Below are 17,442 nucleotides of genomic sequence, written 5' to 3'. Positions count from 1 at the left end.
GGCCGGCCAGCCTCCCCTCCTCTCCTCCTTTATATACGGAGGCAGGGGCACCTCTAAACACACAAGTTAACACAAGTTGATCCACGTGATCGATTCCTTAGCCGTGTGCGGTGCCCCCTGCCACCATATACCTCGATAATACTGTAGCGGAGTTTAGGCGAAGCCCTGCTGCTGTAGTTCATCAAGATCGTCACCACGCCGTCGTGCTGACGAAACTCTTCCCCGACACTTTGCTGGATCGGAGTTCGGGGATCGTCATCGGGCTGAACGTGTGCTCGAACTCGGAGGTGCCATAGTTTCGGTGCTTGATCGGTTGGATCGTGAAGACGTACGACTACTTCCTCTACGTCGTGTCATCGCTTCCGCAGTCGGTCTGCGTTGGGTACGTAGACAACACTCTCCCCTCGTTGCTATGCATCACATGATCCTGTGTGCGCGTAGGAAATTTTTTGAAATTACTACGAAACCCAACAGTGGCATCCGAGCCTAGGTTACTTATGTTGATGTTACATGCACGAGTAGAACACAAGTAAGTTGTGGACGATACAAGTCATACTGCCTACCAGCATGTCATACTTTGGTTCGGCGGTATTGTTGGACGAGACGACCCGGACCAACCTTACGCGTACGCTTACGCGAGACCGGTTCCCTCGACGTGCTTTGCACAGAGATGGCTTGCGGGCGACTGCCTCTCCAACTTTAGTTGAACCAAGTATGGCTACGCCCGATCCTTGCGAAGGTTAAAACAGAGTCTATTTGACAAACTATCGTTGTGGTTTTGATGCGTAGGTGAGATTGGTTCTTACTTAAGCCCGTAGCAGCCACGTAAAACATGCAACAACAAAGTAGAGGACGTCTAACTTGTTTTTGCAGGGCATGTTGTGATGTGATATGGTCAAAGCATGATGCTGAATTTTATTGTATGAGATGATCATGTTTTGTAACCGAGTTATCGGCAACTGGCAGGAGCCATATGGTTGTCGCTTTATTGTATGCAATGCAATCGCGATGTAATGCTTTACTTTATTACTAAACGGTAGTGATAGTCGTGGAAGCATAAGATTGGCGAGACGACAACGATGCTACGATGGAGATCAAGGTGTCGCGCCGGTGACGATGGTGATCATGACGGTGCTTCGGAGATGGAGATCACAAGCACGAGATGATGATGGCCATATCATATCACTTATATTGATTGCATGTGATGTTTATCTTTTATGCATCTTATCTTGCTTTGATTGACGGTAGCATTATAAGATGATCTCTCACTAATTATCAAGAAGTGTTCTCCCTGAGTATGCACCGTTGCCAAAGTTCGTCGTGCCCAGACACCACGTGATGATCGGGTGTGATAAGCTCTACGTCCATCTACAACGGGTGCAAGCCAGTTTTTGCACACGCAGAATACTCAGGTTAAACTTGACGAGCCTAGCATATGCAGATATGGCCTCGGAACACGGAGACCGAAAGGTCGAGCGTGAATCATATAGTAGATATGATCAACATAATGATGTTCACCGATGAAACTACTCCATCTCACGTGATGATCGGACATGGTTTAGTTGATTTGGATCACGTGATCACTTAGAGGATTAGAGGGATGTCTATCTAAGTGGGAGTTCTTAAGTAATATGATTAAATTGAACTTAAATTTATCATGAACTTAGTCCTGGTAGTATTTTGCAAATCATGTTGTAGATCAATAGCTCGCGTTGTTGCTTCCCTGTGTTTATTTTGATATGTTCCTAGAGAAAATTGTGTTGAAAAATGTTAGTAGCAATGTTGCGGATTTGATCCGTGATCTGAGGTTAAATCCTCATTGCTGCACAGAAGAATTATGTCCTTAATGCACCGCTAGGTGACGGACCTATTGCAGGAGCAAATGCAGACGTTATGAACGTTTGGCTAGCTCAATATGATGACTACTTGATAGTTTAAGTGCACCATGCTTAACGGCTTAGAATCGGGACTTCAAAGACGTTTTGAATGTCATGGACCATATGAGATGTTCCAGGAGTTGAAGCTAATATTTCAAGCAAATACCCGAGTTGAGAGATATGAAGTCTCCAACAAGTTCTATAGCTAAAAGATGGAGGAGAATCGCTCAACTAGTGAGCATGTGCTCAGATTGTCTGAATACTACAATCGCTTGAATCAAGTGGGAGTTAATCTTCCAGATAAGATAGTGATTGACAGAATTCTCTAGTCACCATCACCAAGTTAGTAGAACTTCGTGATGAACTATGACATGCAAGGGATAACGGAAACGATTCCCAAGCTCTTCGTAATGCGGAAATTGACGAAGGTAGAAATCGAGAAAAACATCAAGTGTTGATGGTAGACAAGACCACTAGTTTCAAGAAAAGGGGCAGAAGGAAGAAGGGGAACTTCAAGAAGAACAGCAAGCAAGTTGCTGCTCAAGTGAAGAAGCCCAAGTCTGATCCTAAGCCTGAGACTAAGTGTTTCTACTGCAAAGGGACTGGTCACTGGAAGCGGATCTACCCCAAGTGATTGGCGGATAAGAAGGATGGCAAAGTGAACATAAGTATATTTGATATACATGTTATTGATGTGTACTTTACTAGTGTTTATCGCAAACCCTCAGTATTTGATACTAGTTCAGTTGCTAAGATTAGTAACTCGAAACGGGAGTTGCAGAATAAACAGAGACTAGTTAAGGGTGAAGTGACGATGTGTGTTGGAAGTGGTTCCAAGATTGATATGATCATCGTCACACACTCCCTATACTTTCGGGATTAGTGTTGAACCTAAATAAGTGTTATTTGGTGTTTGCGTTGAGCGTAAATATGATTTGATCATATTTATTGTAATACGATTATTCATCTAAGTAAGAGAATAAATTGTTGTTCTGTTTACATGAATAGAACCTTATATGGTTACACACCCAATGAAAATAGTTTGTTGGATCTCGATCGTAGTGATACACATAATCATAATATTGAAACCAAAAGATGCAAAGTTAATAATGATAAGTGCAACTTGTTTGTAGCACTGCCGTTTAGGTCATATTGGTGTAAAGCGCATGAAGAAACTCCATACTGATGGAATTTTGGAATCACTTGATTATGAATCACTTGATGCTTGCGAACTGTGCCTTTTGGGCAAGATGACTAAAACTCCGTTCTCCGGAACAATGGAACGAGCTACTGACTTATTGGAAATAATACATACCGATGTATGCGATCCAATGAGTGCTGATGCTCGTGGCAAGCATCGTTGTTTTCTGACCTTCACAAGATGATTTGAGCAGATATGGGTATATCTACTTGATGAAACATAAGTCTGAAATAGTTGAAAGGTTCAAAGAATTTCAGAGTGAAGTGGAAAAATCATCGTAACAAGAAAATAAAGTTTCTGCGATCTGATCGCGGAGACAAATATTTGAGTTACGAGTTTGGTCTTCAATTAAAACAATGTGGAATAGTTTCACAGCTCACGCCACCTGGAACACCACATCGTTATGGTGTGTCCGAACGTCGTAACCGCACTTTATTTGATATGGTGCGATCTATGATATCTCTTTACCACTATCGTTTTGGGGTTATGCATTAGAGACAGCTGCATTCACATTTTAAAATAGGGCACCATCTAAAACCGTTGAGACGACACTGTATGAACTATGGTTTAGCAGTAAACCTAACCTGTTGTTTCTTAAAGTTTGGGGCTGCGATGCTTATGTGAAAAAGTTTCATCCTGATAAGCTCGAACCCAAATCGGAGAAGTGCGTCTTCATACCCAAAGGAAATTGTTGGGTACACCTTCTATCACAGATCCGAAGGCAAGACATTCGTTGCTAAAATGGATCCTTTCCAGAGAAGGAGTTTCTCTCGAAAGAAGTGAGTGGGATGAGAGTAAGAACTTGATGAGGTAATTATACCTTCTCCCTTATTGGAAAGTAGTTCATCACAGAAATCAGTTCCAGTGATTCCTATACCAATAAGTGAGGAAGTTAATGATGATGATCATCAAATTTCAGATCAAGTTACTACCAAACCTCGTAGGTCTTCCAGAGTAAGATCCGCACCAGAGTGGTACGGTAATCATGTTCTGGAAGTCATGTTACTAGACCATGATGAACCTACGAACTATGAAGAAGCGATGGTGAGCCCAGATTCCGCAAAGTGGCTTGAAGCCATGAAATCCGAGATGGGATCCATGTATGAGAACAAAGTATGGACTTTGGTTGACTTGCCCGATGATCGGCAAGCAATTGAGAATAAATGGATCTTCAAGAGGAAGACGGACGCTGATAGTAGTGTCACTATCTACAAAGCTAGAATTGTCGCAAAAAGGTTTTCGACAAGTTCAAGGTGTTGACTACGATGAGATTTTCTCACTCGTATCTATGCTTAAGTCTGTCCGAATCATGTTAGCAATTGCCGCATTTTATGAAATCTGGCAAATGTGTAAACAAAACTGCATTCCTTAATGGATTTATTAAAGAAGAGTTGCATATGATGCAACCAGAAGGTTTTGTCAATCCTAAAGGTACTAACAAAATGTGCAAGCTCCAGCGATCCATCTATGGACTGGTGCAAGCCTCTCGGAGTTGGAATATACGCTTTGATGAGTTGATCAAAGCATATGGTTTTATACAGACTTTTTGAGAAGCCTGTATTTACAATAAAGTGAGTGGGAGCACTACAGCCTTTTTGATTAGTATATGTGAGTGACATATTGTTGATCAGAAATGATGTAGAATTTTTCTGCAAAGCATAAAGGAGTGTTTTAAAGGAGTTCTTTAAAAGGAAAAGACCTCAGTAAAAGCTACTTACATATTAAGCATCAAGATCTATTGAGATAGATCAAGACGCTTGATAAGATTTTCAATGAGTACATACCTTGGCAAGATTTTGAAATAGTTCAAAATGGAACAGTCAAAGAAAGAGTTCTTGCCTGTGTTGCAAAGGTATGAAATTGAGTAAGACTCAAATCCCGACCACAGCAGAAAATAGAAAAAATGAAAAGTCATTCCCTGTGCCTCAGTCATAGGTTCTATAAAGTATGCTATGCTATGTACCAGACCTATTGTATACCTTACTCTGAATTTGGCAAGAGAGTACAATAGTGATCTAGGAGTAGATCACTGGACATTGGTCAAGAATATCCTTAGTAAGGACTAAGGAGATGTTTCTCGATTATGGAGGTGATAAAAGAGTTTGTTGTAAAAGTTACACTAAGTCTCAACCTGGATACATATTGAAAGTGGGAGCAATTAGCTAGAGTAGCTCCGTGCAGAGCATTGTTGACATAAATATTTGCAAAATACTTACGGATCTGAATGTGACAGACCCGTTGACTAAGATTCTCTCACAAGCAAAAACATGATCGCACCTTAGTACTCCTTGGGTGTTAATCACATAGCGATGTGAACTAGATGACTGAATCTAGTAAAACCCTTTGGGTGTTGATCACATATCGATGTGAACTATGGGTGTTAATCACATGGTGATGTGAACTATTGCTGTTAAATCACATGGCGATGTGAACTAGATTATTGACTCTAGTGCAAGTGGGAGACTGAAGGAAATATGCCCTAGCGGCAATAATAAAGTTATTATTTATTTCCTTATTTCATGATAAATGTTTATTATTCATGCTAAAATTGTATTTACCGGAAACATAATACATGTGTGAATACATAGACAAACATAGTGTCACTAGTATGCCTCTACTTGACTAGCTCGTTAATCAAAGATGGTTATGTTTCCTAACCATGAACAAAGAGTTGTTATTTGATTAACGAGGTCACATCATTAGTAGAATGATCTGATTGACATGACCCATTCCATTAGCTTAGCACCCGATCGTTTAGTATGTTGCTATTGCTTTCTTCATGACTTATACATGTTCCTATGACTATGAGATTATGCAACTCCCGTTTACCGGAGGAACACTTTGGGTACTACCAAACGTCACAACGTAACTGGGTGATTATAAAGGAGTACTACAGGTGTCTCCAATGGTCGATGTTGGGTTGGCGTATTTCGAGATTAGGATTTGTCACTCCGATTGTCGGAGAGGTATCTCTGGGCCCTCTCGGTAATACACATCACATAAGCCTTGCAAGCATTACAACTAATATGTTAGTTGTGAGATGATGTATTACGGAACGAGTAAAGAGACTTGCCGGTAACGAGATTGAACTAGGTATTGGATACCGACGATCGAATCTCGGGCAAGTAACATACCGATGACAAAGGGAACAACGTATGTTGTTATGTGGTCTGACCGATAAAGATCTTCGTAGAATATGTAGGAGCCAATATGGGCATCCAGGTCCCGCTATTGGTTATTGACCGGAAACGTGTCTCGGTCATGTCTACATTGTTCTCGAACCCGTAGGGTCCGCACGCTTAAGGTTACGATGACAGTTATATTATGAGTTTATGCATTTTGATGTACCGAAGGTTGTTCGGAGTCCCGGATGTGATCACGGACATGACGAGGAGTCTCGAAATGGTCGAGACATAAAGATTGATATATTGGAAGCCTATGTTTGGACATCGGAAGTGTTCCGGGTGAAATCGGGATTTTACCGGGTTACCGAGAGGGTTACCGGAACCCCCCGGGAGCTATTTGGGCCATAGTGGGCCTTAGTGGAAAAGAGAAGGGGCTGCCCTAGATGGGCTGCGCGCCCCCCCCCTTCCCCAAGTCCTATTAGGACTAGGAGAGGTGGCCGGCCCCCTCCTCCTCTTTTCCCCTCCGAGGAATCCTAGTTGGACTAGGATTGGAGGGGGAATCCTACTCCCAGAAGGAGTAGGACTCTCCTGCGCCTCCCCCCCTTGGCCGGCCAGCCTCCCCTCCTCTCCTCCTTTATATACGGAGGTAGGGGCACCTCTAAACACACAAGTTAACACAAGTTGATCCACGTGATCGATTCCTTAGCCGTGTGCGGTGCCCCCTGCCACCATATACCTCGATAATACTGTAGCGGAGTTTAGGCGAAGCCCTGCTGCTGTAGTTCATCAAGATCGTCACCACGCCGTCGTGCTGACGAAACTCTTCCCCGACACTTTGCTGGATCGGAGTCCGGGGATCGTCATCGGGCTGAACGTGTGCTCGAACTCGGAGGTGCCGTAGTTTCGGTGCTTGATCGGTTGGATCGTGAAGACGTACGACTACTTCCTCTACGTCGTGTCATCGCTTCCGCAGTCGGTCTGCGTTGGGTACGTAGACAACACTCTCCCCTCGTTGCTATGCATCACATGATCCTGTGTGCGCGTAGGAAATTTTTTGAAATTACTACGAAACCCAACAGTATCATCTAGCTCCCACGACATATTTGACTCACCAAATGAAGGAATTGGAAGATGCTTCAAGGCTAAATGCCCCAAGGTATCACACCCCAAGTATCTTGATTTTGATAGTGATGAAGACGATTTGCAAGGTGATAATGATTTACTTGTTGATATAACCAGTGATGAAACTATAATGAACTTGCTAGTAATCATGCTAATCAAGATGAAATGAATTACAATGATAAGAAGGAGATTGAGCGTCTAACTAAAGAATTAAACACTCTTAAGTTAGCTCTTGAAACAACTCAAGAGGATCATAGAGAGCTCCTAAGAACTCGTGAGAAGCTACACTTCGAGAAGCTAAATTTAGAGCAAGAGCATGAGTTCCTAAAAGCAATCAATGATGATCTTCGAAAGAAGAGTTCTTCTTACATTGCCAAACGTCTCCTCTTGTCTACTTATATGCCACAAGTAAAATCTAGCAACAAGAGTAAGAAAAATTCTTCTTCTAGTAGTAACAATAACCATGCTAAATCCAATATTGTTGCTTCTAGTAATTCTCTTGATTCCACTAATCATTCTCTTAGCCAAGTTACACTTGAGCAAGAAAATAGCTTATTGAAGGGAATTATATAGAAAGGTGCTTACAAGAGTCTTGTTCGGAGTAAGCAATTTGGGGAAATTGTATGCAAGCAAGGAAGACATTGGAAGAATCAAGGTTTGGTTTTGAACGAAAGTTCAATGCCAATGGAGTTGAATGGAAAGAAGATGAATACCCCAAGACGAAGTTTGTTCCTCAACAAGAGAAGTATGACCCCACTTCTTTTGAGGAAACACAAGCTCCAGATGGTCTTCCACCACAAGACCACAAGCTAAAGGGTAATGACAAGCTTCAATAAGAAATTGACTCATTTGAAGAAGCTCCTAAGGTCATGGTCAAGTGTATTCCCAATGCTACGTCAAGCTCTACTTCATCAGGTTCGACTACAACTCCAAGGATTCCCATCAAGTTGATGTGGGTCCCAAACAAGAATAACTAGAGTGTTCTTGAGGGTGACTCCGCCAACATACCTCACTCATATTCATTTTGGCAAGGACTTGTGCCATCAACATTCATATCTTGCACTAGTTCATGGAGTCACAAGCCCTCTTGTTGGTGAGACAAGGGGCAATGTAACCCAATGCTTTCATGGACATCATCATATATTCAATTCACTCTATGTCTACGGATATCCTTGTATGTTCCTTGTGGAACTAACCCATGTACGTATTGAAAGTGCAAAACTCCAAAGGATTGCTCCCAACTTTTGATGGACTACATCAACATTGGGCATCCACATCTTCACTATCTACATGAAGTCATCATCGACAGAACCCAAGGTTACACTACAAAAAAAGGACACATCCGTGACATTTTGGGTCGAACGAAATTGTTTTCTGTCATGCTTATGACACTTCTATGATGATAATTGTGACAAAACCTGGTATCTAATAACCCACAAGTATAGGGGATCGCAACAGTTTTTGAGGGTAGAGTATTCAACCCAAATTTATAGATTCGACACAAGGGGAGCCAAAGAATATTTGTAGGTATTAGCAGCCGAGTTGTCAATTCAACCACAACTAGAGATTAATTATCTGTAGCAAAGTGATCGGTAGCAAAGTAGTTTGATAGTTTTGATAATAGTGACAGCAGCAACGGTAACAGTAACAGTGATAGCAGTAGTTTGTAGCAAGTGTAATAGTGATGATAGCAATAGTAACGCAGCAAGGTCAATAAGGATAAATTCGTAGGCATTGGATCAATGACTTGTTGGACGATATTCATCATGAGATAGTTATAACCTAGGGCGATATGGCACTAGCTCCAGTTAATCGATATAATGTAGGCATGTATTCCGGTAATAGTCATACATGATTTATTAAAAGAACTTGGATGACATCATTTGCCCTACCCTCCCGTGGCAGCGGGGTCCATATTGGAAACTAAGGGATATTAGGGCCTCCTTCTAATAGAGAACCGGAACAAAGCATTAACACATAGTGAATACATGAACTCCTCAAACTACGATCATCACCGAGAGTGGGCCCGGTTGTTGTCACTCTGGGGTTGTCGGATCATAACCGTAGTAGGTGACTATAACTTGCAAGATCGGATCTAAAACATGGATATAATGATGAATTCATAAACGGTTCAGATCTGAAATCATGGCACCCGGGCCCAAAGTGACAAGCATTAAGCATAGCAAAGTCATAGCAACATCAATCTAAGAACATGGTGGATACTAGGGATCAAGCCCTAACAAAACTAACTCGATTACATGATGAATCTCATCCAACTTCTCATTGACCAGCAAGCCTACGAAGGAATTACTCACTCCAGGTGGGGAGCATCATGGAATTGGCGATGGAGAAGGGTTGGTGATGACGAAGAACGAAGATCCCCCTCTCCGGAGCCCCAAAGGACTCCAGATCTCCCCTCAAGAGGAAGAACAGGGATTGGCGGCGGCTCCGTCTCGTGGATCATGATAATTCTTTCTCCTTGATTTTTTCTGCAAATATTTGATTTTGTAGTATCAGGGGGTCGTCAGCAGGGCCACCAGGTTGGTACAACCCACTTGGGTGCGCCAGGAGAGGGGGCGTGCCCTGGTGGGTTGTGCCCACCCAGGGGCTCCTCTCTGGTGGGTCTTGGCTCCAGAAATTCTTATTATTGATATAAAAAATCCTCACAAAGTTTCGTTCCATACTGAGAACTTTTATTTCTGCACAAAAACAATACCATTGTAGTTTTGCTGAAAACAGTGTCAGTCCGGGGTTAGTTTCATTCAAATCATGCAAATTAGAGTCCAAAACAAGAGGAAAGGCATTAGAAAAAGTAGATATGTTGGAGACGTATCAGTATCATCATAGATGTGGTGGGCTCCTACTTCTATGACAAAAAATCATGACAGAAAATGGGCTTTTCGTCCTGGGCGGGCCGGAGACGCAGCTGCATGACATTCTTTGGGTCGTCCATGACGGAAAAAACTGTGGTAGAAGCGAGGGCGTGGAAAATATTGGGGAGTTCCCAGTTAAGGTGGGTGGTCGGGGGCCGAGCGATGCGCGTTTCTCTCGTACACGTACGCGCGTGGGTGTGAGGCATTGGCCTCTAACTGAACCCGAGCGATTGCACTGCAGGGTACGCTTTACTGAACCCGAGTGATCGATCGATGGCTGTTAACTGAACCCGATCGAGCGATTCCTTCGCTACTACTGCTAACTAAAGCTGATTGAACTTGCTGCCTCTTGATGAACAATGAGCGTTGTTGGGGCTTTGGATGAATAGTTCCTGGTGGGGGGTTGGATGAACAGGACCCCGTGGTAGTAGAGGTCGTTGCCGCTGGATGAACATGACCCTGATCAAGCCAGTTGGGGGCGGATGAACAGGACCCCGTGGAGGGGTGGTTGAACACTAGCTCATCGAGGGGTGGTTGAACAGGACCCCGTGGAGAAGGCTGGTTGAACAGTAGCCGGTGGAGGAGTGGTGAAGGCTAGATGAACAGGAGCCCCTAGAGGAACAGTCGCAGGTGGAGGCTGGAGGAGCTCGACGATGGATGAACAGTAGCCCGTGGAAGTTGTAGGAGGTTGACGGTGGAGATGAACAGTATCCGTGGAGTCCCGTTTTGTGATACGCCACACCCTTCCCGATGAACAGGACCCCCGTTTTGACCATAGCGCTCCAACACAAGTCTGTTTCCTCCATTTTGTGGTACGCCATACCCTCCCGATCAACAGGACCCCATTTCGACCGTAGGAGGTCCAAGAGAAGTCTGTTTCCTCTGTTTTGCGGTACGCCAGACCCCTCCCAATGAATAGGACCCCTTTTCGACCGTGGCCTGGTCGAACACAAGGTCGTTTCCTATGTTCCGTGGTATGCCAGGCCACGTTTCGATCGGCTATTCTGTCCAAGCCGGTTGGCTCCCGATGAGCACGACATATTCCGTTGCCTCTCGATGAGCACGACGCACTCCATTGCCTCCCGATGAACACGATGATGCAGTTTCTCCGTTTCGACCCAGCCATGTACACGAGCCCTGGCCATACGTATGCGCGAGTAGGCATTTGAGACCCCATCCGTATGTACGTATGTGGCTGTATTTTTTGGCATGTGGATGTATGTACGTGTACCCGGTTTAGACGGTTTAGACGGGACAACCTGAACTGCCACGTGGGAGGCTCTACTATGACATGTGCTACTAATTACTCGGCCACAGTTCATACTTGTAGAGAGACCGATCGACCAGTATGTATGTACACGTTCGTGACCAGGCAGACAACGCTACGTACGCTTTCACTGGGTGGGTCCTAGCGGTCAGGGAGCATTAGGACGCACTTCCTTACGTGAGAAGATATAGGTGCTCGGTCCTAGCTTTCAGGGAGAGGAATCATTTTTATTTTGTGAGTAATAAGGAGGCACTTCCTTGTGTTCAAAGATGTAGCTGGTGGGTCCAGCTGTCAGCCTCACCGCCTAAAGTCCTCTTCCGATGGCTGTCTTTCGTTGACCATGCCGCGCCGAGAGCACCAAGGCGGTGGACGACAACGAGGCCTAGGAAGGGAATGATGCGGAGTCGGGGAATACGCGGCAGTGGATGCCCATGCGGAGGGGAGTACGTGGGTTGACCGCTTCGGCTGTGGTGTGAGGCTGCCATCGCTGGAGAATAACAGGAGGTGTGGGTGAGTATAGAGGGATGTCATGGCCTGCGGTGGTAGCACAGCCGGACATGGGAGGCAGGAGCAGGCGGCATGACCGATGCTGGTTTGGGCGGCTGGAGCAAGAAGACCAGAGGTTGAAGAGGCACGACGGCCATTGGATGGACATCGTACGGTCACTACAGCTAGAATCGTTTATATTGACTAAGCTGACAAACCCCTGGGTACGCGTCAACTTAGTAGGCCCCTGGGTCAGCCTCCGAAACGGTGCGCCGCAGATGTCAGGGGGAGGAAACATTTTTTGGGCGGCATAAGCTAGAATATTCGATATTGAAGAAGAAGCACGACATCCGTTGGATGGACATCCAATAGCCACTGCTGCTAGAACTGTGTGTTGACTATAAGCTGACAAAGCCATGCATACACGTCAACATACTTTTGTTTAGGGGACGCGTCAACTTAGTAGGCCCACAAGTGTGTGGCAGAGAACTTATAGCCCATTTGCGATTTTTAAGAATGTACAACCCATTTTTGAATTCTAATGGAATTTACTACAGCCCATTTACAGTTTGTTAAAAGTACAACCCATTTTCTAGCTAGGACAATGATTAATAATTTCAACCAACCGCTCAAAACAGAATTCAATAAAAATTTCCCACATTTTGATGCGATCCAAAATATTTTTATCCCGAAATTTCTAGTTAGATTAAATACAATTTCAATATAAATATATATTACGTAAAAATCCAACGAAATATTGCGCGCACAACAATTAAATTTTCAAAATCCAAAAATAATATTTTATAAACTAATTACGTGTTTGGTGCATTTTTTATAGTCACTGCCCTGTTTTTATAATTACATCTCATTTATAATTTCTTAAAGCCCATTTTCTTTGTTAAGCCTAATGCATCCCTCCTAGGAAAGATTTGTAGCCCAGCGGGGCGGAGAATAACAAGTTGACCTTGCCTGGATATTCCTCAAGAAAAATTATAGCTGGGGTAGCCATTTTTAGCTTGAAAAAATTAATATCTGGGCTGGATATCTGGCTTGGGCTAGATGGGCCACAGCCCACCTAGTTAATACCCTGCTCTCCTCTGAACAACAACAAAAACATCAACAACAACAACAACAACAAACCCTTTAGTCCCAAACAAGTTGGGGTAGGCTAGAGGTGAAACCCATAAGATCTCGCAACCAACTCATGGCTCTGGCACATGGATAGCAAGCTTCCACGCACCCCTGTCCATAGCTAGCTCTTTGTCGATACTCCAATCCTTCAGGTCTCTCTTAACGGACTCCTCCCATGTCAAAATCGGTCGACCCCGCCCTCTCTTGACATTCTCCGCACACTTTAGCCGTCCGCTATGCACTGGAGCTTCTGGAGGCCTGCGCTGAATATGCCCAAACCATCTCAAACGATGTTGGACAAGCTTCTCCTCAATTGGTGCTACCCCAACTCTATCTCGTATATCATCATTCTGGACTCGATCCTTCCTCGTGTGGCCACACATCCATCTCAACATACGCATCTCCACCACACCTAACTGTTGAACATGTCGCCTTTTAGTCGGCCAACACTCCGCGCCATACAACATTGCGGGTCGAACCGCCGTCCTGTAGAACTTGCCTTTTAGCTTTTGTGGCACTCTCTTGTCACAGAGAATGCCAGAAGCTTGGCGCCACTTCATCCATCCGGCTTTGATTCGATGGTTCACCTCTTCATCAATACCCCCATCCTCCTGCAACATTGACCCAACAAAAACATCGCTCAAGAAAAACTCTGCAGTGCTCACACCTCAAAAACACAAATACTTCTCGAGCTACTTGGTCCCAACTGTCGGCCGCTCCTTGTGCACTTCTCTCATTTATTGACTACATAGGATGACAATGGTGTGGGACCGTGATGTCAGGAAACTAGGAGGAAGCAAAAAAATTATAGTTGTATATAATAAGGAGGCACTTGCGTACGTGCAGCTATGGCCTTGGTGGGTCCCTACTGTCATCCTCTCAAAGTAAAGGCATGTCCTCATTCCTCATGTCTGTTGACCATGTTGACAACAGGAGACGGCGGCGCCACGGCGAGCCCAACAACTGGAAGGACGACGGATAGGGCCTCGCGGGCCCTCGCTACTCATTCGGGAAGCCAAGATCATAGGGCCACATGTCTGTGACGGCATTGTCGTTCATTTCTTTACCGGTGCTCATTGAGGAGACGGAGGTTGCAGCATAGGTCCTCCTGTGCTGGTAGCTCTTCCGCCATTAGGGTGTCGAAGTGCACCGCACCTGCTCTATGGTGAACATGGCATGAACCGGCTTGGACAGTGGTGCCGGCTCCTGGTCGGAAGCTACATCCATCGTCTAATTGTCGTCGCTCAGCTCGGCGAGGTCGCTGGCGAGCTAGCATGTCCGGCTGCTGGACCGACCCGCTGCCAAGCACGAGTCCGACTGCCCTAGCCCACCTAGACCGCCTCCCTCGCCCGCGCGTGCTTTCCGCCCGAAACGGTCAGCGCCGCCCGCCCCGCTTCCCGGTGTAGGCGATTGCTCCGCCTTCAAACGACACAAGTGTCGTCCGTCCATCTGTTTGCCACCCACATTAATGATACGTGGTTGCCGAGGCAGCTACCCCGGCACCACAGGTCCATCCCTCCGCCGCCCACCATTGCTATATAAACTGTTGCATGGGCCATAGTCGCAGTCATCCCCCTCCGTTCCCTTTCTCCTGTCCACGCCACTACTGCCCACCATGGCTTTCTCGCGCTCGAGCGCTCTTGGAGATGGGCGGACGATGGACACGGAGATGGCAGACATTGCTGCCGACTGGCTAGCCGGCAGGCAGCCAGAGGACAACGATGTCCCAATGGAGAACATGGTAGTCGACGATCCGGCGCCAACCCCCTCCTCCACGCCATCCTTGCCGATGCATTGCACCATGACCATCGGCGAGGCATGTGCCCAATACATGGACACGGTGAGGCATAAGCATCATGAGCAGTTCCGGGAGGCACAGGACGACGCCACCTACAACCACCATCTCCTCCAGGAGCACCTATAGGCGGAGGAGCAGATCACCGTGGAGCGGGCAGAGCAGGAGGCACTGCTCAACTCATACCGCTCCGCCCGGAGAGGGCCGCCTCGAGCACTGGCGGTACCGCATGTGGGTGATAGAGGTTGCGGATGCCTAAAAAGAGGGTGATGAAGCGGGCAAGGCGCTGTTTGGCAGGACCGAGGATGAGGCAGAGGACAATGCCAGGTCCAACGAGTCCCCGCTCCGCTGGCGTCGACGAGGCCCTGCTCCGCCGAGGCCCTGTGTTGGTGCACAAAAGTAGGGGATCTCTTTTGTACCCCTTCACTTGTGCGCGAACAGTAAGAGCCGCGCCTACGGCCATACCTAGCAGGGCAGAGGGAGCAAAAGCACAAGGCAACCAGAACAACGCCAAGATCAGAGACACAAAGAGAAGAGGGCGAGGTGGACTCCCCCGGCAAGGCCCTTGCCGGGGCGGCCTCCGCAGCCCCGGCAAGAGCCATGTTGGGGCAACTTGCCCAATGCCAACAGAGTGCGCCACCCTTGAGCCCAAGGGTTCCAACACCATCAACCACATTGGAACCAAGGCTCGGGAGGCACCTCCATGGTGGCATGCAGATCTTTGTGAAGATCATAAGCACGCAAGATCGGATGAGGACCAGAAGACGACGATCCTCGGCAAGATCTGTGCCGAGGAAATCCACGAGACCCCCAGCAAGATCCTTGCCAGGGACGACCGCGATGCCATGGCAAGACCCTTGCCAGGTCCCTGGCAAGACCCTTGCCGAGGACATCTGCGGGGCCACAGCCAGGCCCATGTCTGCCAAGGCCCCACCGACGTTCCCATGCAGGTACCAGCCCAACCAGCTGGGCAGGCACCTGCATGGCGACAGACGACCTCCAGGCCAACTCAGCAAGCACCTACGTTGTGGCATGTAGATCTTCATGAAGACCCTACCACCACGCCATCTCAGCAGCCTGCTAGCTTACGTGGGGCTGCATGCCTCGTTGGTCCGGACACGCATCGGAGCAAGGCGGAACGGCGACGGATGGGATGGGCCTCGTTACCGTCCCCAATAAAGCAACAGGACACCTAAGGAGCACATTTAATGTGCCTTGTCCCTTAATGACAGGAGATAAGCTTGTACACTGTTTACCTTTCAACCTCCTGTGTGCCACCGTGGCGACCCCTTTTTGACTATAAAAGGAGGCACGAGGCATACTAGAGAAGGATTCTGACCTTTTGGACTATGCACGCACCGTAGCTAGTTCAGAAGCTCAAGAACACTCAAATATACACCAAAAGCGGGACTATGGCATTACGCATCCTTGCGGCCCAAACCTAGGTAAACGATCCTTGCACTGGCTACTAGACCCGCTCTTTGCACAACTCCGCGCCTGCCAACTGTAGAAGGGGTCCCAGTGATCCCATAGGTGTCGTTCCCACCGACATCTCTGGCGCGCCAGGTAGGGGGTGCAGTCGTGGAAATCTGGTCTAGTTAGTGTGGCGGCTTTGTCGTGGGCGTCGCCCCAAGGAAGAAGACGACCGAACGAGTGGAATCATTTGCGGATGTAGTAAACGCTCGTGCGGCGACAGAAAAGCTAAGTCATTCGAAACTTTGAGTAATTCTTTTATGTATAAGGTTGTTTTCCTCGAAGATCCTGCTCTTGGTATGAGAAACTTGCACGCAATGGGGGCATTCCTCAATTGGAAACGCCCTTGTTCTGTTTCGAGTCTGCTCAACAGTTCAAGCAGCCGCGTTGAGAACGGTAGGGTGGCCTTCCCGCTATTGGCAGCGCCCTTGTTCTGTTTCGAGTCCGCTCAACAGTTCAAGCGGTCGTGCTGAGAATGGCAAGGTGATTTACCTGGCCGCGGGCACACCCGGCCGGTTGCGAGGATCCGTCCTCAAAATGCCGCAGCTTGGATTCGCGTGCCGGCAAGCCTATCCAGTAAGCATAGGGTGTACATACAAAGAACGATCGAACAGGGAAATAACATGCATCATTTCAAGGTACTGCAGAGTTATATTACATTAATATTTGTTGCGGTTCTAACTAAAGATAAAAATTGTCTTGGTCATGAACCTGCAGCAGTGATGAGAAACGAGGTGCCTAGTCCTGGCGTTGGCCCTCTATGCTCTGTACTCCATCGACGCGACTGATGACGGGCTCGATACAATCTTCGAGCGCCGCGAGGTCCACACCCTCCAGCGCGTCGAAGTCAAGGTTGGGGTTCCAGTATGCCGCCTTGGTGAGTACATTGGTCAGGACACCCCGGCAAAGCTTCCGAGCCTCATTGGCCAGGGTGGTCGCTCCGTTGGAGCGGAACTGCTCCAGAGCTCCAAGAACGCCCTCGAAGAATAGGGTCAGTCTGGCGTTGGGACTCACGTTTGGCTCTGGGACGTACCTCACGTTCGGCATCCCCATGGTAGCCAGGTACATGGTGATCCTGCCAGCGATGTCAGC

This window comes from Triticum aestivum, chromosome 2A (assembly GCF_018294505.1).
Source record: "Triticum aestivum cultivar Chinese Spring chromosome 2A, IWGSC CS RefSeq v2.1, whole genome shotgun sequence".
Taxonomy (NCBI): Eukaryota; Viridiplantae; Streptophyta; class Magnoliopsida; order Poales; family Poaceae; genus Triticum; species Triticum aestivum.
Note: the sequence above shows the minus strand (reverse complement) of the source record.